General features: G+C 47.4%; 2 long non-coding RNA genes across 2 annotated transcripts; both read left to right on the plus strand.

Moving 5' to 3' along the window:
* The first annotated feature begins 1,499 nt into the window (after nucleotides 1–1,499).
* LOC138745300 (uncharacterized) lies at nucleotides 1,500–10,485 on the plus strand. Its single transcript, XR_011346150.1, has 3 exons — nucleotides 1,500–1,698; nucleotides 1,801–1,941; nucleotides 10,046–10,485. It is a non-coding gene; the product is annotated as an uncharacterized lncRNA (long non-coding RNA).
* Nucleotides 10,486–18,821: 8,336 nt separating this feature from the next.
* LOC138745301 (uncharacterized) lies at nucleotides 18,822–23,438 on the plus strand. Its single transcript, XR_011346151.1, has 3 exons — nucleotides 18,822–19,110; nucleotides 19,772–19,849; nucleotides 22,960–23,438. It is a non-coding gene; the product is annotated as an uncharacterized lncRNA (long non-coding RNA).
* The last annotated feature ends 3,253 nt before the right edge of the window (nucleotides 23,439–26,691 follow it).

The raw sequence follows: 26,691 nt of genomic DNA on the forward strand, positions 1-26,691 counted from the left end.
ATTCCTATTATAAGGAATTTCTATTTCAGTACAACATGGTTGGTCCTAACTTATCCTTTAAATATGCTCTAAGTTGGAAATAGCAAAAAAAGATTGCTATGAGTTATATAATATTTATTTCTCAGTTGGTCAAATGACATTAATTGACCCCTTTCATCACAATCTTCAACATTTATTATCCCCTTACGAAACCCGCTGTCCAGAAATTGATGATCCTTTGAAAAAGATACGAGGATTTTGAATCCAAGCCATTCTAGGTGATGTACATCCACTTACACCAATTACATCATTTATTTTATTCCATATATTAATCAAATGTTTCAACAATTGTGTATCTTTATCACCAACCATTAATTTTGATTCCCAGTTGTACATAAATTCTTCTGCTTTTCCCTTTCCTATTTTATTTGATTCTATTTTAACCCTTTCAAAAAAAGAAGCAAGAAATCTCATTTGAGCTGCTCCATAACAATTTTTAAAATGAGGAAGCTGCAGTCCTCTCAATGCAGAATTTGCAATGGGTTATTTGTAACATGGGATTCAATCTGAAATGGGTTCATGTGACATAAAACCACGATGCAGAATGTTTTCTAAGAATGGAATACAAGAGGAGGATTTGTCTAGTTCTTCAGCAGGATATAGATCACAAGATATAGGAGCAGAAGTAGGCCCGTCAAGTCTGTTCCACCATTCACCCACTCAGCCCCACTGCCCAGCTCTCTCCCCATTACCCTTAATTCCTTGATGTATCAAATACCTGTTAATCTCTGCCTTAAATACAGCCAATGACCTCACGTGGGTTTCATGACCCACTGACAAAATCAATTTTTCCACTTTTGTTTTAAATTGACACCCTTTTATCCTGAAATTATGCTCTCCTGTCCTAGAATCCCCTACCATGGGAAACATCTTTGCCATATGTACTCTGTCCAGGCCTTCTAGCATTTGAAATGCCTCTGAGGACCCCCTTATCCTTCTGTACTCCAACTAGTACAGTCGAAGAGTCGACAATTGTTCCTCATACACTAACCCTTTCATTCCTGATATCATTCCAGTAAATCATCTCTGACCTTCTCCAACAACAGCACATCTTTTCTCAAATATGGCACCCAAAACTCTAATTCTGATTGAATGGAAATGCAATTCTCAAACGACACAAACACAATGGTTACATGATATTATGTCTTGTTGATATTTACCACTCGGGAAGGTTCTTGTTGGTTTTCAGATAGAGGTGTGTTGTTCAGGGAATCATTAATGTTTTTGTGACTCAACGTCCAAGCATCTGAAGTCCGTTATCTCTTCTGAAAAGCTTTATAGCTTTAGCATGGAGCAGAGCTGAGCCACGACTTTGCAGGTATCTAAGGGAGTGTGTGGGCAGGGTTTGTTCTGGACCAACAATTTCACCAAGTGACTCTCCTTGAAATCAAGATTCAAACCATTTTGAGGAATACAACAGGAATTGTTCAACAAGAGCTTGGTGTTCCCTGAGGAGTTTTCTTTCAATAGTGGAAATGATTTTTTTAAAAAAGGCCGTTAATATTCCTGATACAGATCTTTGTACTTAACTTTCAGGTTGCTATCTGTTTTTAACTTGGAGGCCTTTAATGGGGTGACTGTGTGGAATTTTTGCTTTAACCAAGCAGCTCTCTTGCAATTTTCCAGCTGTTGGATGCGATTCAGTTGTTTGCAAGTTTAGTAAGTGGGATTTTGATGTGAAATTGCAACTCGCAGCGTCATTTTTGTGTTTGAAAATGCCAATGTGAAAATTTTAACTTCAGTCTTCTTGGTTTGCTTAAGTTTACAGAGGAGACGTTGCGTCAAGCTGAGAAGACAGAGTTGGATGCCCATTTGGCGAATCGGCTGGGCAAAGCAGAAAGCACAAAACGAGGGGCTGAAAAAATAATGAAGCAGACTGAAATGCCGTTGAACCAAACCCAGGTAAAGAATTTAATTTTGTGCAGCGTACTTAAGAGACCAAACAATTTGGGATTTTAGTGGTGACCTATTTAAATGAACAAAATCTGATTAGAATAGAAGTTTATGGAATGTTTGGAAGTTGCCACAAAAAAATGGAGCATATAAATTAGATAAATGAACAATACAATGAGCCTGGTGTCACAGTATCTGCCTCCCTCTACCGTACATCACTGTTGAACCTTCTCCCCAATATGAACCTGATGTCACAGTATAGGTCAGAGTTTATTGTACATCACTGTTAAACCTTCTGACTACAGTGAATCCAGCGTCAGTATATCTGTCCCAGTCTACTGTACATCACCATTAAACATTCTCCGCACTGTGAACTTGTTGTCACAGAATCTGCCACAGTTTATCATACATCTCATTAAACATTCTCCCCACTGTGAACCTGGTGTCACAGTACCTGACACAGTGTATTGTACATTACTGTTAAACCTCCTCACTGCTGTGAAGCCAATGTCACAGTAATGATCTCAGTCGTCCATACATCAGCATTAAACCTCTCTCCACTGTGAATCTGGTGTCACTTTGCCTGCCACCCCAATATGAACCTGATGTCAAAGTATCTGACACTGTTAATCGTACATCAATGTTAAACTTTCTCCCCTCTGTGACCCTGGTGTAATAGAATCTGCCTCAGTGTACAGTCCATAACCATTAAACCTTCTCCCCACTGTGAACCTGGTGTCACGGTGTATATCCCAATTTACAGTATATCACCGTTAAACCTTCTCCCCCCCCTGTGAACCTGGTGTAATAGAATCTGCCTTAGTCTACCGTCCATCACCGTTAAACCTTCTCCCCACTGTGAACCTGGTGTCACGGTATATATCTCAATTTACAGTATATCACCGTTAAACCTTCTCCCCAAAGTGAACCTGGTGTCACAGTATCTGCCTCAGTCTACCGTACATCACCGTTAAACCTTCTCACTACTGTGAACTTGGTGTCACGGGATTGATCTCAGTCTATCGTACATCACTGATAAACCTCTTCCCCACTGTTCACCCGGTGTCACGATATCCATCTCAATTTACCGTACATCACTGTTAAACATTCTCCCCAATGTGAACATGATGTCACAGTATCTGACACAGTTTAAAGTAAATCACTGTTAAACCTTCTTACTACTGTGGAATCCATCTCACATTTTCTGCCTCAGTCTACCGTTCATAAACATTAAACCTTTTCCTCCTGTGAACCTGGTGTTAAAGTATCTGCCTCAGTTTAACGCACATCACCATTAAGCCTTCTTACTGCCCTGAACTCAGCGTCACAGTATATGCCAACATCAACTGTACTTTACCGTTAAAACATCTCCTCACTCTGAACCTGGTGTCGCAGTATCTCACACAGTTAATTGTACATGACTGTTAAACTGTGTTAATGTTGTGAACCCATTGTCTCAGTATCTCTTATCAGTCTACCATACATCATCGTTAAACCTTTACACATCTGTTAATGGGTGTCACTGTATCTGATACAGTTTATCGGACATTACTTTTCAACTTCCTCACTTCTGTGAACCCAGTGTCACAATAACTGTCTCAGTCTACCCTACCTCATTGTTGAACCTTCTCCAACTGTGAACCTGGTGGCACAGTTCTGCCTCAGTCTCCCGTATATCACCATTAAACCTCCTCCCCACTGTGAACCTGGTGTCACTGTATCTGCCTCAGTCTACCATACATCACCATTAAACATTATCCCCATTGTGCACCTGGTATCACTTTATCTACCTCAACATACCGCACATCACCATTAAACGTTATTCTCATGTGAATCTGGTGTCACAGTATCTGCCTCAGTCTACAGTACATCACCGTTAAACCTGATCCCCACTTTACTCCTGGTGTCAAATTATCTACCTCAACATACCATACATCACTGTTAAACCTTCTCGCTCTGTGAACCTAGTGTCACAGTATCTGACACAGTTCATATTATATCACTGTAAAACCTTCTAACAAATGTGAATCCTACTAAAAAATAATACTCCCCTTCTAAGTCTCACTGTATTCAAATCCCACCTATTTTAAAAATTCCAAAAAAAAGAGAAACATCAATCCCAAAACAAGATACTCAAAAGTAGTAGCCCCCTAAAAATCTGGGTGTGGTAAAGTCCACAAGTAGCAGGTGACTAAAGGACTCAGTGCCACCCACCCCCAGTCAGACTTTCACAAAGTCCTGAAACAAAAACATTCAACCCAGTGATTCCAGTCCCAATGATTGTTCCGGATCGTCAATATCGAGAAGACTTTGCATCCATTCAACATTTTTCCCATTCTTTCCATATTTTCCAATCTTCCCATTTCCATTTCCATTGACCCTTCCCTTTGGTGAAAATGGTGATGATCACCCATTTCCTCGTACATCTGGCAATGAATTAGCAAATATTAAAGCATCATGGTCATTCTCAAAAAACTGAGATTGAAAATTCCCATAAAAATCTTTCAATACTGCTGCATAACGAAAAGCAAATTTATATCCCTTTCGCCACAATACTTCTTAGGCTGAATTAAATTCTCGGTCTCTTCTGATAATTTCTTGAATCAGATCTGCATTAAAAAACCCCTATTATTTTGAACCATCAGTGGAGTCTGATTTTGCCATGTTTTCTGCACCACCAATCGGAGTATCACCTCTCTGTCTTGTTATTTAAAACAGCGAATCAAAACTGCTCATGGTAATTGGCCTGGAAACGCTCTGTTCACTCGATCTAATTCCAGTCCATCTGGAACGAATTACCTGCCCTTCACTTCTGGGATCCATTTCTTCAAAACCTTCACCGGATCCGAACCTTCCATATCTTCCGGAAGACCTACTATCTTAACATTATTTCTACGACTTTGGTTTTCTAATGAGTCAAACTTCTTCAATAATTCCTTCTTCTGAATCCCCCAATCTACAAAAGGATCTTCCACTATTTCCATTTTTTCTCTATTACGCTCCACTTGACTCTTGCATTCAAGAAAGCCTCCTCAATCTTTTTAAAATGATCTTGCACAGTATCCACTGATCGTGTCCATCTCGTAACATCACTCTTAACTACATTAATATCTTGCTTCATAAAAGTTATTTCTTCACACACAGTGTTCATTTTAGTTTTCATTTCGAAAATCCTTGAGTCATCTGATGAGTCATCTGCATTGACATATTTGCCATATCTTCCATGAGTTGAGCAATCCCTTCCAGAATTGGAAACACAGAATCCAGTCCAGGATCCATCACCTGCCTTTGAGGCTGACCTTCTTTTGCCGCAGTCCCCAGTTCTTCAAATTCTAATGAAGTTGAGCTCTCTTCTTGTTCCAAAGCAGTAGGTCCTCTTCCAGTACGGCTGCAGGTCTGGACACCCAACAACAGCATGCCTACCTCAACAGTGAGCGACCTCGTCAGTTCACCGTCGCTCAGGCTCCCCCACAGCCCACACCTTCTCCAAAGGTTTGTGGACCCTTGACGCACTGCACATGCCCGGTAGGGCCACTGACTGCGCAGGTGCGTCATCTGATGCTACACTGTACCTCTCCTGACCACCAGGCAATGCTGCAGGCTCACGTGCCTGTCCTCGTTCAGCTGGCTCGCCCTCACGCCTGTGTTCACGAGTGCACGAGTCGAAACCGCTGAACTCATCGCTAAGCTAGCGCCGACGAAATACTTAGCCGGGCAGGAGTCCTCTGAGGCTTGGGGACTCCAGTCGACAACTCTGTTACTTCAACTTGAACTTGGCCTCAGTTCTTCAACACTTTTGTAAGGTAATTTCTTCTGTAACTGAGTTTTCGATTTTTTCACATTTGCAGCCATTTCGATCCTCCACTATTCCAAAGTCTATAAACAGTATTTTTAATCACTTTTACAACTTTTAAAATTGAGCATTTAATAGTCTAACTGCGGAAGGGTGGAACCACACGTCTACCCTCTGCGCCATCTTGTCACAGTATCTGACACAGTTTATAGTAAATCACTGTTAAACCTTCACATTACTGTGAATGCTGTCTCTCAGTTTCTGTCTCAGTCTACCGTTAATCAACGTTAAACCTTCTCACCCTGTTAAATTGGTGTTAAAGTATCAGCCTAAGTTTACCACACATCACCATTAAACCTTCTCCCCATTGTGAAACCGGTTTTACTGTATCTGCCACAGTTTATCGTACATCACTATTATACCTTCTCACTACTGTGAACTTGGTGATATAGAGCCTGGCAGTCTACCGTACATCACCAGTAAACCTTCTCGTCAATGTGAGCCTGGTGTTACTGTATCTGCCACAGTTTAGTGTAGATCATCATTAAAAATTCTCCCCAATATGAAGCTGGTGTCCCTTTATTCGCCAAAGGTTATCGTACAGCTCTGTCAAACATTTTCCCCACTATGAACCCGGTGTCACAGTAACTGTCTCAGTTTCCCATAAAGCTTTTTTTCCCACTCTGAGCCCAGTATCAACGTATCTACATAGTCTCCTGTACATCACCATTAACCTCCTCCCCACTGTGAACCAAGTATCAGTATCTGCCAGTTTATTGTACATCATTTTTAAACCTTCTCACCACTGTAAACCTGGAGTCACAGAATCTGCCTTATTCTACCATACATATCTGTTAAACCTTCTCAGTACTGTGAACACAGTGTCACAGTATCTGCCAAAGTTGTCGACTGTACATCACCGTTAAACATTCTCCCCAAGTTGACCCATTCATCACTGTTTTTTCCACCATTTATCGTACATCACAGTTCAACCTCCCCACTGTAAACTTGGAGTCACAGTATATTCCACAGTTTATTGCACATCACTGATATTCTTTCTCCTCGTTGTGAATGTGGTGTCACCATATCTGCATCAGTCTTCCGTACATCACCATAAACTTTGCACCAATGTGAACCTGGTGTCACTTTATCTGCCACAGTTAATATTACATCACCGTAAAAACTTCTTCCAACTGTGAACCTGGTATCACAGTATCTACCACAGCTTATCGTGCATTACTGTTAAACCTTCTCACTACTGAAAACTTGGTGTCACAGTATCTGCCAAAGTCTACTGTATATCACCGTTAAATATTCTCCCAACTGTGAACCTGGTGTCACAGTGTCTGATACAGTTTATCGTACATTACTGTTAAACCCACCAGATAAGCTCCAGATAGCGAAAGAGAAGTTCTCACATCTGCAGGAACTTGGGATCATTCGTCCCTCCGACAGTCCTTGGGACTCGCCGCTTCACCTGGTCCCAAAAGCCTCCGATGGCTGGCGCCCCTGCGGAGATTATCGACGGTTTAATGACACGACAGTACCTGACCGTTACCCCATCCCTCACATTCAGGACTTTATGGCCAATCTGCATGGTGTGAGAGTATTCTCCAAGGTCGATCTGGTGTGCGTGTACCATCAAATCCCATTGCACCCAGATGACATCCCCAAAACGTCCATCATCTCCCCCTTCGGCATGTTCGAATTTTTATGCATGCCTTTCAGGCTCAAGAACACCGCCCAGACATAATGCACCTCATGGATACGGTGCGCAGGGATTTGAATTTCGTGTTCATTTATCTGGATGACATTCTTGTCGCTAGCAGAGACTGGGCACAACACAAGTCTCACCTGCACACCCTCTTCTCCCGACTGGCCGAATTCAACCTAATGATCAGCTCGGCCAAATACCAGTTTTGTGCAGAAGAAAATTTGGATGGGATGAAACTAATCCAGAATCCATTGCACAAGATTGGAAAAATTAGATTGAGCGTCTTCAAATACTTGGACGTTTTGACGTCAACAGACTTTGGAGTGGCCACATTTGCTCAGTTACACCATTTTTCTGATGTAAGTGAAGGTGGTTTTGATCCTGTCAGTTACTGAGTCCTGTGAAATAACCCAAGTGCGAGTAGATGGTGGATTTGTAATGGGAAAAGCCAGAGTGGCTCCATTAAAGTCAGTCACCAGACCTTGAATGGAATTGACTGCTGCTATTATGGCGAGCAAAATGGACGCTATGTTAAGAAGAGAATTACAGATGGAGTCCGCAGATCCTGTGTTTTGGACTGATAGAACATCAGTGCTTAAATATATTAATAATGAAATAATGAGGTTTCATCTCTTTGTGACTAACAGAGAGAATGAAAACCTGGACAACAACAAATGGCAGATTTACCACAGGACAGAGTTTCACCTGATGAATTCCCATTTACATCCGTGGAAGTTGATTATTTTGGTCCTTTGCAAGTAAAGTGCGGACGAAGTGTTGAAAAACGATATGGAGTTATTTTCACTTGTTTGACTATGAGAGCAATTCATATTGAAGTAGCGTCATTGCTTGATACAGACTCTTTTATTAATGTTCTTTGGCGTTTTATTCCTAGACCTGGTCAAGTAAAAGAATTATGTTCTGATAATGGATCTAACTTTAAAGGAGCTGAACGAGAATTATGAAAAGTTATTCAAAATTGGAATCAACATCAAATTCCTGATGCGTTACTTCAGAAAGAAGTTAATTGGATATTTAATCCACCCATAGTTATGGGTGTGGTACGGGTAAGGGTTAGTTGGTTGTGGAGAACGTTTACAAAGGTCTGTACTGGGCAGTACTGGGCAGCAATGCTTAATGTTGTAATGGATGCGGAAGCTCTGGGAAGGGGTAAGGGAGGGACTGGCCAGGAAGTCTGCAGATTCTGGGTCTGAGGGCAATGCACAAACATGCTGGGGAAACTCATGGATAGTTTTGTGAGGAGCAGGTCCTGCATCACGAGTCAAATTGAGTATTTCGAGGAGGTGTCAAAGGAAATAGATGAAGGTCAAGGTCTGTATGTGCTGCACGTGGATTTTAGTAAGGTGCTTGACGAGGTCGTCACGGTGGCCTCATTCAGAATGTCGGGAGGCATGGGATCCATGGAGCCTTGGCTGTGTGGATTCAGAATTGGCTTGTCTGCAGTAAACAGAGGGTAGTAGTAGATGGAACAATGACTAGTGGCTCTCCAAATGGATCTGCTCTGGGACCCCTGCTCTTTGTGATTTTTATGAATGATGATGGGAGTGGAAGGGTGGGTATGTCAGGGGATGACACAGAGGTAGAGATGTTGTAGACAGTGTAGAAGGTTGTCATAAGTCATCCAGTTTGCAGAGAAGTGACAGATGGAGTTGAATCCTGTAAATACAGATGTACTTAAACAAGCAACTGGTACAGGTTAATTTCCAGAGTCATTTTCAAGGGCATGAATAAAAGTTATTCCAAAGTAGGTTGGAGACCCATTAAAATTAGCTTCATATAGACCAATATCTTTATTGAATGCGGATTACAAGAACGTGAGGGCAGAGCACTTGGTTAATGGCAGGATTATGAACAGTGTGCAGGACTGAGATATATTTAGATCCTGCGCCATAAATCGCTCAAAGTTGCTGTGCAAATTGAGAGGGAGTTTAAGATGGTGTATTGTGTGCTGGCCTTCAGGAGTCAGGGGATTGAGTTCAAGAACTGAGAGGTAATGCTGCAGATGTACAAAATTCTCGTCAGACCACACTTGGAATATTGTGTGCATTCCTGGGGCAAAAATACCAGTGGACATCTAAATAAGGTGAGATGAGGGAACTTTAGACAAAATGTGAGGGTGATATTTTATTCACACAGAATGTAGTGGGTGGCTGGAATACATTGGCAGGGGTGGTACTGGAGGCTCATCCAAAAAAGACACAAAAAAGATTTTAATATAGGGACAGGAATAAAAGAAAAACAGAAGGTACTGGTGAGAGGGAGGGAAGAGTAATATTGTTGTGGGGTAGGTTCAGATGGGTCAGCTGAAGGGACTCGACTGATCCATCCACGATTTGTCCAACATCTTGCTGCCATGTCATGGTGAACCAGGGTGTTGCCTGATGGAGACACGTGGCTCTGAGCTCTGCAGAGATAGATCGTGCTTTTCTCCAAAACACACTTCCTCAGGTAAAGCAGAGGAATGGGAAAGATCCTAGTGTGCATGGGTAGGGAGGGGGGCGATGGGGGAAGAGTTGGGGCCCTCCAAAGTCATCGTGATCAGGCCTCGGAGACGGCATCTCTATCACTCATATTTCTCTTCCCAGGAGAAGGAGCGATCTCAGAGACAAGACACGAGTCCAGAAGAACATTGCATCCCAGCTGAACAGAGAACGGACAACATCATGGTGGCCTGAACCCCTCCCCTTCTCCCTCTGGCCCTGCCAACTCCATTCCCCACCTCTTCCATATCCCTTCACCCACTTCCCCTCCCATTTCTCCCCTACCTCTCCTCCATTCCAATCCCCTCCCACTCACCTTCCCCTTCACCTACCCTCACACCTATGCCCGAAACTTAGCCCTCCTCCCTTCACCTCCCCTTCCCCTCTCCTTTCCCCCTCCCCTTCGCCTCCTACCCTTCCCCTCCTCCCCTTCCCCTCCCCTTCCCTTCCTACCCCTAACAGGGGAAGGAGGGATAGGGGAAGGGGGTAGGAGAAAGGGGGGTAGTGAGAGGGTAGGGGTAGGTAATGGGGTAGTGGTAGGCGGTGCGGGTATGGGGTAGGGTTAGGGGAAGGGGGTAGGTGTAGAGGATAGGGGTAGGGTTTAGCTTAGGGTTGGGGAAGGTGGGTAGATTTAAGATAAGGGTCAGGGACGGGTAGAGGTAAAGTTAGGTTTAGGGTTAGGAGATGTGGGATCGGGTTAGGTCGAGGTTTAGGGTTAGGTTTAGAGTTCGGGGAAGTGGGCTTGTGATAAGTTTAGGGGAAGGGGGTAGGAGTAGGAGGTAGAGGTGAGGTGTGAGTTGGGGTTAGGGGAAGGTGGGTAAGATTAGGTTGGGTTTAGGGGACAGCATAGGGATAGGGTTAGAGGACAGGGTGGAAATAAGAGTTAGGGTTGGGGATGTGGTGTAGTGTTTAAGGGTATCGGTAGTGTTAACGTTAAGGTTAGGGTTTGTTAGGGGTTAGGGTTAAGTTGGGGAGGGGAGCGTGGGCGGCGAGCGGGGCACAGGAAATGGAGAGGTGATGAGGGAGGGGAATGGGCAGGGAAATGAAGAGGTGTATGGTGTAGAGGAAATGGGAAGTGAATGTAGGAAGGCACCCCTTACCCCACATTATCCCTGCCTCCTCTCCTCCTTCCAGAGGAAGCGGGACCTCATTCCGGCCAGAACCTCCCTGTAGTTTCAGAGCCTCTGTTTCAGGAAATGCCTTCGACGCTTGCCGCTGGACAGACATCTTGTCCCTTGATTCATTCTATACCGTTGATATTAAATTTAAAAATGGTTTGGTCTTTTAAAGCTTGAACTCAAAAGGCTGGTCCAGATAGACAACACAGAAACAGGCCCTTCGGCCCCACTCTCCTGCTGGCTGTGCTGTTGTAATCAGTCCATATTCCTCTCCACCTTTTCATTCTTAGCTCCCATCAAGCTCATGTTGCCTTGTCAATCTCACGGCCTGTGGGAAGAAGCTATTTCCCTCCCTGGCTTCTCTACTTTTATTCCTCCATATCTCCTTCCTGATGGCAGGGGGACAAAGATGCTCTTTGCTGGATATCTGGGAGTCTATTTACAGAGCCCATCCCTGCAAAAAATTCAGGGGTCCCTTGCCTTGAGGTTCCACCCATGTTGCCTCTCCCTCAGCACTCTCTCGTCAGAACACAATTGCACCCTCCTTCCCCTCCTCTCCCAGGTCTCAATATCCCCCTGACAATTCCAGTCAGCTGCAATGTCTACACCCTGCCCCACCTGCTATCGAATGCCCTGCATCCTCCTTCCCCATTGGTTTCCTCCTGTTATCAGGCATCAGGATGGACCCCACCCTGTTGAAACTACCCGTATTCTCACTGATCTCTCTGCGCCTCTGCCCTCCATCCAGGGGTCTTGGTTGTCTTGTGGTGATGGTGGAGAACAAAGTACCAACTCAAGGAGATGGGGAGCTGTAAGGAGACCCCCAGTTCCAGGAGACAGGGAGAACCACAGAGATGCCCAACTCTGTCAAACTGGTAGAACCCGGTCATCAGGTGCAAGGAGCTCTTGGTACTGCTGCACGTGAGGCAGGTGTGGCCCAGCCCCACACCTCCACCCTGTCAATTCCCAAAACACATTTCCTATTCATGTGGGGGTCCAAAATGGATAGAGTCTGGAGGACCATGTACATCGTCAATCAATGGGGGAATAACCCTAACCAGCATGGCTATTGTGTATGGCTGTGCTTGGAAACAAAGTGCAAGGGCACCAAAAGCTTCAATGTGCTGAGGTTCTACCTGGCTCAGGTGTTGTGAAAGATTGGTCTGGCCCTGATGCCACACAATGTCCTAGTCAGCAGGACTTTGCCCCATCACCTTCATGGGAATGGTTGCATAGACAAACACTATTGATCACAGGGCCATCAGGCAGTGATCAGCATGGAATTCCTGCTGACACAGAGACTAGGACTTGATGAGATACTGCGGGGTGGTCCCCTGAGCGGAGCATCCAGAGACAGACATGCAGAACTGCTGGAAGACCAGAATCTCAGTGAAAGATGCCCTTTGGTCTGCCTGAAACCCAGATAAGAGAAGCAAACACTAGAAGCCCAAAGCAAAGGGAGGAAGGTTTAGGGGCAATATCAGGGGTACTTGTTTTTACACAGAGTTGTGGGTGCCAGGAATGACTTGCCAGGAGTGGTGATGAAGGCTGAAATATTAGGGCATTTAAGGGCTTCTTGGACACATGAATGAAGGAAACATAGAAGATAGGAGCTGGAGTAGGTCATTCGACCCTTCGAGCCTGCTCCGCCATTCAACGAGATCATGGCTGATCTTAAATTTCAGTACCCCATCCCCACCTTCTCTCCGTAACCTTTAATACCCTTATACTGAAGAAATATATCAAATTCCCTCTTAAACATATTTAATGAACCTGCCTCTACTGCCCTCTGTGGCAATGAATTCTACAGCTTCACCACTCTCTGGGTAAAGAAATTCCTCCTCATCTCCATCCTAAATGGTTTGCCTATTATCGTCAAACCATGGCCCCGGGTTCTGGATTTTCCCATCCTTGGAAACATCCCATCTGCATCCATTCTGTCCAGTACTGCCAGAATTTTATATGTCTCTATGAGATCCCCTCTCAATCTTCTAAACTCCAGGGAGTATAATCCCAATTTGCGCAATCTTTCCTCATAAGTCATTCCTGCCATTCCAGGTATCAGCCTGGTGAATTGTCTCTGCACCCCCTCCATTGCAAGAATGGAGGGTTATGAAGGAGGAAGGGTCTAGTTTTTATTTTGCTTGGAATTGATAGGTCAGCGCAACATCGAGGTCCGAAGGGCATAACTGTTCGACGTTAACCTGCTGGTCTTTTAGCACATGGAGATGTGGGTGAGGGAATGCTGCCCACCGGCCTATTCCAGGTTGCTGAGAGATGCACTGAGGCTTGGCGCAGCCAACACGAGGGCGCTGTGGGGAAGGACTCTCATCCCCCGTGTCTTGAGGGGCGGAGACTAAGGGGAACCCCTTCAACCACAGAGTGCAGGGAGTAACCACAAGGTGTCAAAGTGGTGGAATGATGTTAAACAGAGAACATGAGCAGTGAAGGGAATATAGGCATGCAACACGAGGATGAGAAAAGACATGGAACAGTTGTCCTCTTGGTCAATAATTTTAGAATAAAGTTAATTTTGGGGTGAAAAAGAGAAAAGCCCGAACTCAGTCACCTTTGTTTCATGAGATACATTCTCCAATCCACGAAAGCTCCTCTGTACCCGTTCAAATTTAACCCGAGGAAACTGTATTCATGGTGGAAACCTCTGCAAACACACAACGGGACCTACGCACAGAGAGACAAATGATACACGTGCAGTCCCTCCCAAAAAAGAAATAAATTCTCTTGAATCAATAGCAGAGTCATGGAGTCTTTGACTGAGCCGGTCATCCATCATTCTCCATTCTCACTGCTCGCAGGAAGAATCTGTTTCTGGGCCTGGTGCTACTGGCTCCGATATTCCTCGACCTCTTTCCTGATGAGAAGAGCTGCCAAATGCTGTGGGCAAGTGGAAGGGATCCTCAACGACATTGACAATGAACCCGGTTTATCCCATTGATATTTGGGGTGGGTGGGTTGGGGGGAGAGATTCCCCATGATCCTATCTGCCACTCGTGGTCCTGCCAATCATTTAAAAAAAATATTTATAAACTTAAAACCACAACAAATTCACACAATTAATAATAATGCTCATCTAATGTGTGGCATCTATAAAAGAAAGAATAAAGAAACCACCCCCCACCCCCATCCACAATATGCTACCCCCTCCCACTTCTCTCTTCAACAGAAGTGTCTGCTACAGTGGTGACCTCAGCAGGACCCAGCCCTTCAGTTGGACGTGAAGATCACGGTCCAGGTGGCTCTTCAGATGGTTTGGTTGAAGCTGTCAATGTTCTGGATGTCGCAGCCACACGTGGGGTTCAAACAGGCCAAGGACCAGTTCCACCTCCAAGAGATCACCGCTGATGACATCCATTACTCGTCCATGATGTTCTTGCTCTTCAGGACATGGCAGCAAGGCTCATCGACTTCTGACATCAGCCTCCCGAGCAAGGCAAATAGGATGCCCTCAAGGAGCTCTTCACCCGCACCTTCAGGACACGCCTTCATCCTCCACCTCATTCAGTTCCTGCTCTCACTGTCGCATGGCCCAGACAGTCATCCCAACATGAGTCCCTTCAAGCTATTTCTTTTCAGCTCTCACCAAATGTCCTGGACCCACTTTTCAGGAACTCTTCCCTCTTCCTCCCTATGTCATTGGTATCTCCATGTGCCACAACCTCTGTCCCATTTTAGGATGTCTTGGACACCAGCAGCAACACCCCAGACACTGGCACCAGGGAGGCACCACCTGGAAAAGGTCCAGGGTCCTAGTCCAACAGTCTTTTTCCTGAGCATCCAGGCAGCAGAAAAATATCAATGGTTGCTCAAAGCAAAATCCTCATTGCGGTGCCCACCAACAAGTTGAGGCACAAAGTTTTGTGTGTGTTTTGGGTTACTGGTGCCAACATATTCCCCATCTCACCCTGTCCCTCCATCTACTGTACAATGTTGCCCAGAAAAAAAAAAACTCTCCGCTTCATTGATGACCTGAACAACAAATGGCTTCTTAAATGGTAAAACACGCTGTTGAACACCACTGCCACTGACCACAAGCACCCCCCAACCCCTCAAAACTGGAAGACCCTTTGAATGACTTGTCTCTGCAATGAAGACAATGGTCTAGTGGAGCCTTGAGCAAAAGAGGCAAGGTCGCCGAGTCCCACACAGCTTCTGGTTCAATTCCCTCCTGGAAGCTGCCTCCCGCGACTCCCCATCTGAGTGTCAGATGGTCGCCTGCTTACCACAGAGAACCAGATGGCAGCAGAGACAGTCACACTCCAGCCACACCTCCCAACATGTGATGGGTTCAATCTGCGGATGCCACTCACAGCGGACCGAAGAAGTGGTACATGGCAGACCGCACAGAGGCCGGGCCCGAAGGGCTGAGCCACTTGCAAGAACAGATCATGTCCTGTCCGAAAGTGACAGCCTCCCACTTGAATGACCCCGAGAAGAGCTTGGCACCATGGCCTGGGGCAAACCGTTCAACACCCTCGATGCTGGACAGCAGGAAAAAGCTTGGTTTACTGACGGCTCCGGCTGGTGGAGGTGCGAAAAACAGTGGTGTAAGGTGGGAGCGCTCCAGCCCACCACAGATAAAGTACTGACACAAGAGGGTGAGGTGGAGGGGAGAGCCAACTGTCCAAGCTGGCAGCTGTGGCACTGATCCGAAAAGGGACAACCAGGCGGGCCCAGGAGCCTCTTTTCCGATCAGTGCAACAGGATTTCTGGGCTGTGCCAAACAGCAGGTCAGTGTGGATGGGTCGGCGGCAGGAGACAGGGAGGCAGATCCATGGCTGCCTGCTCTGAGGACAACAGCACTGGCAGATCTTCTGAGAGGTGGAACAACAAAAGAATAATCAGGGTCCACCACGTGGATGGACACACCTCCAGGAAAACCGCTGAAGCTGACGCGATGCCACTTGGAACTGAGCTGCTCAAATATGCTCTGCCACTATTTTCCCCAAGCAGAGTGACCCCGGAGCCTTGGCAGCATTGGTGCATCATAAATGTGGGCATATGGGGGAACTATGATGGACAAAGGATCTGGGGGTCTCATGATGTTGCAAGAACTGTGATGGCCAAATGCCCTATTTGTCACCAATTAAAACCAAGGGCCACATTCGCTGGGGTTCGGGAGCTGGCCAAGTCTGATAAATTGACCATATCAGGCCTCTCCCCTGCCAAAATAAAAAGTGATATGTTCTCATGATGGTCAGCACATACTCGGATGTCCTGCCAGTGGGCCGACCAAGCACCATTTAAGCGTGCTCCATATGTGGAATACCCTATCGGGTAACGTCTGACCAGCAATGGGTGGTGATGCCAAGTATTTGGGGCCACCTGCATATCCCCTACCACCCACAGGCATCCAAAATCAATGAGTGAATGAATGACCTGTTCAAGGTATCGTACGTGACAAGTTGATTGTCAAGTTTTCTATCCATGAGTGGTTGCAAGTGTATCGATTAATCCGGCGAGTTTGTGTCTGTGTGTGTCTTTTACTCCTCGTGCGACTTCACTACATGTGTCAATAAAAGACAACTGTGTTCAAATTCGCCACCCTTGGGACCCCTCGAATCAGTTTCACACACATAATAATTGGTGCAGTGAGCAGGGTCCTTCGAGTTCCGACTGAACACAGCTGCAGTGGAGATGCTTTGGAATTGGGGCAGGAAATCGAGTGCAGGCAGGGAGAACAAGATCTGCGGGTGGACTGACGAGAGTGCAGGGTTCGGGAGCTTGGCAAGCATGCTGGCGGACCACGGCAAACTGGTAGACTGGTCCAAGCTCCTGGATCCACATCTTGAGAAAATAGGTCACCACGTGTGGTCCCACTTCAAGAAGTCGGGGTTCCCAAATTCTAAGGGGAATCAGAGGGTGCCTTTTGGCTGCCAGTGTTTCTCCTGAGAAACCAATGTGAGATCATAGAAAGGAAAGATTTGGAGAGGGCCCAGGAAAATAAGGAGATAAAGGTGGTCCAGCAGTGCTGCTGTGCACTGCAGGAGGAACCTGAGCCACTGATGTCGAGATGAGAGGGACAGAGGTAGCCAACAGGCATGCCGATCAAGGCCTGACTCCCCCCCCCTCCACACCCCCAGTGAGTGAGTTTTTACTGGCCATGGAGCGATTAGCCGAGGCCATTTGCCAGGATTCAGGCATTAAAGGTTTCAGAACAGGCCAGGAAGAGCATGAAATCAATTTATTTGCAGAAGTTGTTCTGATATATCTGACAGACCCGACACACTCATTGCCCAAGTTGTGCTCCACCCTGGAGGACTATGGGGACATCTCTGGGTATAAGTTCTTTTGGGATATGTGCAAAATCATGTCACTTAGGAAGGGGGATTAGAGCCAATGTCAATAAAATAGTCAACAAATGTGGCGGCAAAATGGGATCAAATATCTAGGAGTTAGAATAGATAACAACGAGTAATTTAGACCAGCTGAATTATTCTCCCCTTGCTTGGGGAAATTGAGGAGGATTTAAATGGTTGGATGTCCCTGCCCATTACACTAGTGGTGTGACAGAGAGGGGAGGTGTTACAGAGGGGGGAGATGATGACACAGAGGGGGTGATGATGTCACTGCATGGGGCAGCCATAGCTGAGTCGTGCCATGGCACAGCAACACGAGAAAGATGCCTCTCCTGGAAGGGGATTCTGGCCCACGTGTCGGAGTAGGACGCTGTATCATCCCAGGGACCCTCTGATCAACAGGGTTGTGTTTGGAAGCACCCTGCGCCCATGGGTGAGATAAAGAGCCTGTTACAGGCTCCCCGACTGGGACAGAGACTCCTCTGGCACCATCCTTTACCCAGTGTGGGCGGAGAGAATGGAGGCTGCATTTAATCCCCTCTCCCCATCCTGAGTGTAGGGCACTTTATGAGGCATCTGGAGGGGACTGGGGAGGGGAGAACAATGGCAAGTGAGGGGATACAGGGATGGGGTCTGTAGGAGTGGAGGGGAGAACAAAGGAACGGGGTTGCACCACAGGCTAATGTCAAGGGAGATTGGATCAGAGATAGGGGACATAGGGTTGAGCTGGGGGGATGGGTGCGAGGGGACGGAAATCACTGGGGAAACCATGGGGGTGGTGTTGGGTGGGGGATAAGAGTGTGGTAGAGGAATCTGGGCAGGGGAGAATGTGAGGTGTCTGAGGGAGAAGAGAAGTTGCGAGGGGGATGGAAGGCAGACCTTTCAACAGAAATGGGACAGAGCTCCCCCTCCACCTGGAATGGGATCTGTCCACTGAGAGACAGGACCGCTCCTCCTCCCCGTGGTTACAAGATCCCTTCCACCCTTGCATACACCCCCACACCCCCCCAACCGGGATAGGATTCTTTCCCCCAGTGGACCTGGATCAAGGTGCTAGAAAGTGTTTCTGCTGCGGCAGACCCAACAGAGTTGAGCGGTGAAGAGTGGGGCTCTCTCCGCACCACCTGCTCCCTCAGGCGACGAGGTCTCGCTTGCATCATGGAAGATCACGGTGTTGCTGAGCTTCTGGGAATGTGGAGGGCTTCTGCTAAACCCGTGGTAGGGTTCAGAGTGGTTCATCTCCCCGGGACGTGCTGAAGGTCAAGATGACCCGATCCTCTCATGGAGGGAGGGTTGTAGACAAAGTGAACGGCTGCAGAACTGGCCTCAGTCTGAGGAGAGTGATCATAGAAGGACCTGGGGTGGCAATATTTCTACTGAGAGAAGCTGGAACGAACCACCAGAGGATCAATTCTGACATTTAGGTGACCCTTGGAAGGGAGTTAGAGGGAGGGGTAGACACTAACTTGGACAGCAAGGCTGGGTTGGGATAAATGACCTGTTGTGTACCCTCTGGGTGTGTAAATGCTGCTGCTTCTGCCCCAGAGGACATGGCAATAAGGTCACAACAGAGGTGGCCACACCGTGTCATGGACCCAACGTCCCCAAGGTGGTGTCCTGCACAGATGTTAAAATCATCGACAATGGATCTTTCGGAGTGGTGTACCAGGCAAGGCTGGTGGACTCCGGAGAGCTGATTGCCATCAAGAAGATCTTGCAAGACAAGAGATTCAAGGTGAGGGGGAGGAGCAGTTGTGTGGAAATGAAAAACCCTGATATTTAAATTTAGGGCCTACAGCACGTTCACAGGCCCTTGCGACACATGAGCCCGTTTCACACAATTACACCCAATTGACAAACACCCCAAACACATTTTTGAAGGGTGGGTGGAAAGAGGAGCATCTGACAGAGACCAAAGCAGCCATGGGGTTTGGAAACAGAGAAAGTCACACAAACCCACAACAGCAGCCCCCCTCCCCACACACAACCCCCCACCCCACACACACACACACACTCACACACACACACACACACACACACACACACACACACACACACACACACACACACACACACACACACACACACACACACACACACACACCTGGCAAATATCAAAGATTTTCTGCAAATTCATTGTTTAGTAGAAGCTGGGAAAACAATCATAAAAACTGAAATGATACTTCATTGAACCCCCTGACGAGTCCCCACTCCAGCGACATGAAAAGTCCCCCCCACTGACTCTCGAAAAGTCCCCCACTTCGGCCTCCCTTGGAGTTCCCCACCTCTGACCTCTTGACAAATCTCCTCCCCGCCTCCCCCCTCAACTTGGACAAGTTGCCCCTCAGGGCCCCGACCCATCGCCCAGCCTTGCTGATGTTCTTCTCTCGCCATAGAACCGCAAACTGCAGATCGTGCGAAAGTTGGATCACACCATCATTGTCCCTCTTCTCAACTTCTCCTCTGTAGTCAAGGTAAGATTCACCTGCACCCACCCCACCCTCACTCTGATGCATATCATTTGCTGCTACCTTCCCCATTCCTTCAATCGATCTGTCTCGCTGCAGCCTCTCTGTTGCCTCCATCCTGCCCCTCTGACCAGTGCTGACTCTTTGACGTTGGCTGCCCTGATCCTCACCCATTAACTCATGACCTCTTGCCATTTCAACTCCAGACAGCAGCAGCCAAGACCACAAGACAAGGTCGCCAAATTCGGCCACTCAGCCCCTCCAGTCTGTTTCCCCAATTCATTTCACGAATGTACTTTCCCCCATAACTCACTTTTGGCACCTTTTGGTGCGCTTCCAAATCAACGCCTGCTCTGAATCGTCCTAACAACTCAGCCTCCACATGTTCGACCCCAGCCAACACCCGGCTGCAAACATTTCTCATCTCGAAACGTCAATGGTTTTTCTCCCTCGGTGAATCCTTGCCTCACGAGGGAGGGCGGTCAGAGCTGCACATTTTGTGCAGTCTCACCAGAAGCCGAATGATGGGGCAGCGGACGGGTCCACTACGGCCTGTTGACGCTCTGCTCGCTGAGCCGTTGGATTCATGCCATGTTGTGTTGAGCAGTGGGGGCATCAGGCCTACAGAGAGCAGGAGGGGCTGGCACTCCTGTTGGGAGAGGCACGGGGTTTTGGAGGGTAAATCCAGCTGACATGTTTGTATTGTGTCCAAGAGGAAGAGCAGGTTTATTTGAATCTGGGTCTGGACTATGTTCCCAAGACGGTTCACTGCATGGTCCAGCACTTCAACAAGGCCAAGCAGCCCATTCCCATGATCTACATCAAGGTGGTTGTGGGTCTGGGTGGTCAAGTTGTCCACTGGGGCAAGCTTGGATGGTGGGGTTGGAGGATATGAAGGAGTTTACTGGCTGAGTCTCGCTGGGGACTGGATATCGATGAAGGGTGCATGAGGGTCTCAATGGGTATTGGTGAGGAGAGAAAGGGTAGTGAGGGGAGAGGGGTGGAGAGGATGATGAGGATGGATGTTGATTGGCAGGGAGGGGCCCTTCACCCACCTCCCCTTACCCTCAGGATATAGACCCGGCCAGTGTGGAGGCAGAGTGGGTCATGTTATATCGTTGTGTTGCCAGATGTTCATGTACCAGCTGTCGCAGAGCATGGCCTACTTCCATCCTCAGGGGGTTTTCCATTGAGACATCAAGCCCCAGAAGATGCTGGTAGATCCCGAGATGGCCTTCTTATTGCTCCTTTATTTCGGCAGGTAGATCCACCCATGTCTGTCCGTTCACCACCTCAACGCGGTCCTGATCCCTCTCCACAACACGGCCTTGTCCCCTCCCCACCAGCTCTCACCCCTCCCCCTCTTCCAACTTGCACAGCTTAATAACTTATTCTAAATAAGATTGTGGGGGCCTTAGATGGAATGAACAGCCAGAAACCTTTCCTAAAGTGTCAGGTGCAAATCTCAGAGAGCATCCGCTTCAGGTGAGGGGAGATTTTTTTTTATGCAGAGAGTTGTGAGAGCTTTGAATGCGTCACCGGAGAAAGTGGTAGCGGTTGGTAGAATAGGTACATATAAAAGTCTCTGAGACGAGCATGTGGATGTAAGGGAACAGAGTTTTTACATGATAGAGGAATTTGGGGATATGGCGAGAAGGCAGAGTAGGTCGAGTTTGGTCATAAATTAGATCAGCCATGATCGTATTGAATGGCGGAGCAGGCTCGATAGGCCATTTTTGTCCTATTCCTGTTCCCACTTCCTATGTTCCTATGGGTGTGGGTCTGGTAAAGGTTGTGGAGAACATTTACAAAGGTCAGTACAGCCTTTATGGGCCAAAGGGCCTGTACTGGGCAGCAATGCTTGATGTTCTAATGGATGCGGAAGCTCTGGGAAGGGGTAAGGGAGGGACTGGCCAGCAAGTCTGCAGATGCTGGGGCCGAGTGCAATGCCCAAACATGCTGGGCAAACTCATGGATAGTTTTGTGAGGAGCAGGTCCTGCTTCACGAGTCAAATTGAGTTTTTCGAGGAGGTGTCAAAGGAAATAGATGAAGGTCAAGGTCTGTATGTGCTGCACGAGGATTTTAGTAAGGTGCTTGACAAGATCCCCATGGAGGCCTCATTCAGAATGTCTGGAGGCATGGGATCCATGGAGCCTTGGCTGTGTGGATTCAGAATTGGCTTGTCTGCAGTAAACAGAGGGTAGTAGTAGATGGAACAATGACTAGTGGCTCTCCAAATGGATCTGCTCTGGGACCCCTGCTCTTTGTGATTTTTATGAATGATGATGGGAGTGGAAGGGTGGGTACGTCAGGGGATCACACAGAGGTAGAGATGTTGTAGACAGTGTAGAAGGTTGTCATAGGTCATCCAGTTTGCAGAGAAGTGACAGATGGAGTTCAATCCTGTAAATCAGATGTACTTAAATAAGCAACTGGTCCAGGTTTATTTCCAGAGTAATTTTCAAGGGCACGAATAACAGTTATTCCAAAGAAGGTTGGAGCCCCATTAAAAGTAGCTTCATATAGACCAATATCTTCATTGAATGCGGATTACAAGAATGTGTGGGCAGAGCACTTGGTTAATGGCAGGATTATGAACAGTGTGCAGGACAGAGAAATATTTAGATCCTGCTCCATAAATCACTCAAGGTTGCTGTGCAAATTGAGAGGGAGTTTAAGATGGTGTATTGTGTGCTGGCCTTCAGGAGTCAGGGGATTGAGTTCAAAAATCGAGAGGTATCGTTGCAGATGTATAAAATTCTCGTCAGACCACACTTGGAATATTGTGTGCATTCCTGGGGCGAGAATACCAGAGGACGTCTAAATAAGGTGAGCTGAGGGAAATTTAGGCAAGACGTGAGGGGTACATTTTATTCACACAGAATGTAGTGGGTGGCTGGAATGCATTGTCGGGGTAGTAGCAGAGGCTTGTCCAAAAAAGGCATGAAAAAGATTTTAATATGGACAGGAATTCAAGAAAAATGGAGAGTACTGGTGTGAGGGAGGGGAGGGTTCAGGGGTAGGGGGGATGATGGGGGAAGTGTTGGGACCCTCCAAAGTCATTGTGTTCAGGCCTCAGAGACAGTATCTCTATCACTCGTATTTCTCTTCCCAGGAGAAGGAGCGATCTCAGAGACAAGACACGAGTCCAGAAGAACCTCGCATCCCAGCTGAACAGAGGACGGACAACATCATGATGGCCTGAACCCCTCCCCGTCGTATCCCTCTGGCCCTGCCAACCCCATTCCCTGCCTCTTTCATGTCCCTTCACCCACTTCCCCTCTTCTCCTCTACCCCTCCTCCATCCCAACCCCCTCCCGCTCATCTTCCCCTTCCCCTGCCCTCACACCTATGCCCTAACCCCAGCCCTCCACTCTTCACCTCCCTCTTCCCCTCCGCCCTTCCCTTCCCCTTTCCCCCTCCCCTTCCCCTCCCCCATCCCCTCCCCTAACCCTCCCCCTTCCCCTCCCTTTCTCCTCCTCCCCTTCCCCTCCCCCTTCCCTTTCCCCTTCCTACCCCTAACCTAGGGGAAGGAGGGGGAGGGGAAGGGGGTAGGAGAAAGGGGGTAGTGGAAGGGGGTAAGGGTAGGGGTTGTGATAAGGGGTAGGGTAGGGGGTAGTGGTAGGGGGTGCGGGGATGGGGAAGGGGTAGGAGGTAGGGTTAGGGGAAGTGGGTAGGTTGTAAGGGATAAGGTAGGGATAGTGGTAGGGGGTGCGGGTATGGGGAAGGGGTAGGGTTAGGGGAAGGGGGTAGGTTGTAAGGGATAGGGTAGGGGGTAGTTGTAGGGGGTGTGGGTATGGGGAAGGTGTAGGAGGTATTGTTAGGGGAAGGGGATAGTTGTAGGGGGTGCGGGTATGGGGAAGGTTTAGGAGGTAGGGTTAGGGGAAGGAGGTAGGTTGTAAGGGATAGGGATAGGGTTTAGTTTAGGGTTGGGGAAGTTGGGTAGAGTTAGGGTTAGTGTTAGGAGACATGGGGTAGGGCTATATCTTGGCTTATGGTTAGGTCTATAGTTCGGGGAAGTGGGCTTATGTTAGGTATAGGGGAAGGGGGTAGGAGCAGGGGGGTAGAGGAGGAGTGAGGTTTGGGGTTAGGGGATGGTGGGTAGCATTAGGGTTGGGGTTAGGGGTGGCATAGGCGTAGGAATAAACTTAGGGTTAGTGGATGGAGTGGGGGTAGAGTTAGGGGACGTGGAGTGGTGGTAGGGGGTATCGGTAGTGTTAAGGTTAGGTTTAGGATTTTGTTAGGGGTTAGGGTTAGGAGTAGGAGGAAGGGAAGGGGGAGGGGAATGGGGGAGGCGAGCGGGGGACGGGAACTGGGGACTGGAAGGGGGAGGGGATGTGGGAGGGGAACGGGCAGTGGAAAGGGGAGGGGAACGGTGTAGAGGAAAGGGGAGGTGAACGGTGGACGGCATCCCTAGCCCCTCCCCTCCCCTTCCCTTCCCCCGCATTTCCCCTGCCTCTCCTCTCCTCCTTCCAGAAGAAGCTGGGCCTCTTTCCGTCCAGAACCTCCCTGTGGTTTCAGAGCCTCCGTTTCAGGAAGTGCCTTCGACGCTTGCTGCTGGACAGACATCTTGTCTCTTGATTCATTCTGTACCATTGATATTAAATTTAAAAATGATTGGGTTTTTTAAAGCTTGAACTCAAAAGCTGGTCCAGATAGAGAAAACATAAACAGGCCCTTCAGCCCCTCTCTCCTGCTTGCTGAGCTGTTGTAATCAGTCCATATTCGTCTCACCCTTTTCATTCTTAGCTCCCATCCAGCTCATGTTCCCTTGTTAATCTCATGGCCTGTGGGAAGATGCTATTTCCCTCCTTGGCTGCTCTGCTTTTATTCCTCCATATCTCCTTCCTGATGGCAGGGCGACAAAGATGCTCTGTGCTGGATATCTATGAGTCTATTTACAGAGCCCATCCCTGCAATCAATCAGGGGACCGTTGCCTTGAGGTGGCACCCATGTTGCCTCTCCCTCAGCACTCTCAGAACACTACTGCACCCTCCTTCCCCTCCTTTCCCAGGTCTCAGTAACCCGCTGACAATTCCAGTCAGCTGCCATGTCTATACCCTGCCCCACCTAAACCGATGGATCGACCAGCGCCTTCTCCCCTGAAGAGTTCGAGGAATCCACTCTCTTGCAATGTCCTGCTATCGAATGCCCTGCATCCTCCTTCCCACTTGGTTCCTCCTGTTATCAGGCGCCTGGATGGACCCCACCCTGTTGAAACTACCCGTGTTCTCACTGATCTCTCTGCGCCTCTGCCCTCCATCCAGGGGTCTTGGATTTCTTGTGGGGGTGGTGGAGAACAAAGCACCAACTTAAGGAGATGGGGAGCAGTACAAAGACCCCCAGGTCCAGGAGACAGGGAGAACCACACAGATACCCATCTCTGTCATTCGGGTAAAACCTGATTATCAGGTGCAATGTGCAAGGAACTTTCGGTCCTGCTGCACGTGGGCCAGGTTTGGCCCATCCCCACACCACCACCCTGTCAATTCCCAAAACAAATTTCCTATTCATGTGGGGGTCCAAAATGGATAGAGTCTGGAGAAGGACCGTGTACATCATCAATCAATGGGGACAAGGGTGTAACCAGCATGACCATAATTGTGCTTGGCTGTGCTTGTAACCAAAGTGCAAGGGCACCAAATGCTGCTCTGTGCTGAGGTTCTACCTGGCTCAGGTGTTGCGAAAGATTGGCCTGGCCCTGGTGCTGCACAATGTTCCAGTCAGCAGGACTTTGCCCCTTTACCTTCCTGGGAACGGTTTCATAGACAAACACATTTGACCACAAAGGCATCAGGCAGTGGTCAGCAGAGCATTGCTGACACAGAGACTCCAGGACTAGATGGGATACTGCGGGGTGGTCCACGGAGCAGAGCATCCAGAGATAGACATCCAGAACTGCTGGAAAACCAGAAACTCGGTGAAAGATGCCCTTCAGTTTGCCTGAAACCCAGATGGGAGTAGCAAACACTAGAAGACATCTGTCTAAAGCAAAGGGAGGAAGATTTAGGGGAGATATCAGGGGTATTTTCTTTTACCCAGAGTTGTGGGTGTCAAGAATGCCTTGCCAGGAGTAGTGATGAAGGCCAAAACATTAGGGACATTTTAGGGGTTCTTAGTTACATTGAGGGGCTGAGATCAAGGAGGATATTCTCCAACAGCAGAGGGTGGCAGTAACCACAAGATGTCAAAGTGGTGGCAATGAAGCTAAACAGAGACCGTCTAATGTGACTGTGCGCCTGGCTGCGGGAATTTGGACTTACGATATAAACCTTGCTAAGTGCTAGTTCAGGTTGGAAACGTTCGACTTCCTTGGGGGTCAAATCAACAGGCACGGAACTAAACCCTGCTTGAAAAGATAGAGTTTGTTAAGTGCTTCCTCAAACCCCACATAATGAAGGGGCTGCAAGAATTCACTGGTACGATTAATTTTTATCACTGATTCATACCGGTTGTGGCCGACATCATTTTTTTGTTTTTAAACTTTATTTAAGATTTTATAACATGAATAACATATAGAATTACATTTAAAAATTAAGAACAAAATAATAAAATTACAATACAGTATCAGTAATCTAAATAAACTATACCCTCCCCAATAATTATTACACGTTAATAACCCAACTCAAATTAGTCCAACCCCTCTTCCTCCCCAAAATAAAGAGTGAAGAATTAATAAAGTTAATAATATATGTGAGAAAAAAACCCACTTACAAAAAAACAAAAACATAACCAATTAAAATACTAACAAAAAGAAAAGTAATTAATACTAAGATATCAGACTTAAAAAACATATTTAAATCAAACTTAAATGCATATATTTAACAGAGTTAAGATGAAACATAT

Source organism: Narcine bancroftii, chromosome 11 (assembly GCF_036971445.1).
Source record: "Narcine bancroftii isolate sNarBan1 chromosome 11, sNarBan1.hap1, whole genome shotgun sequence".
NCBI lineage: Eukaryota > Metazoa > Chordata > Chondrichthyes > Torpediniformes > Narcinidae > Narcine > Narcine bancroftii.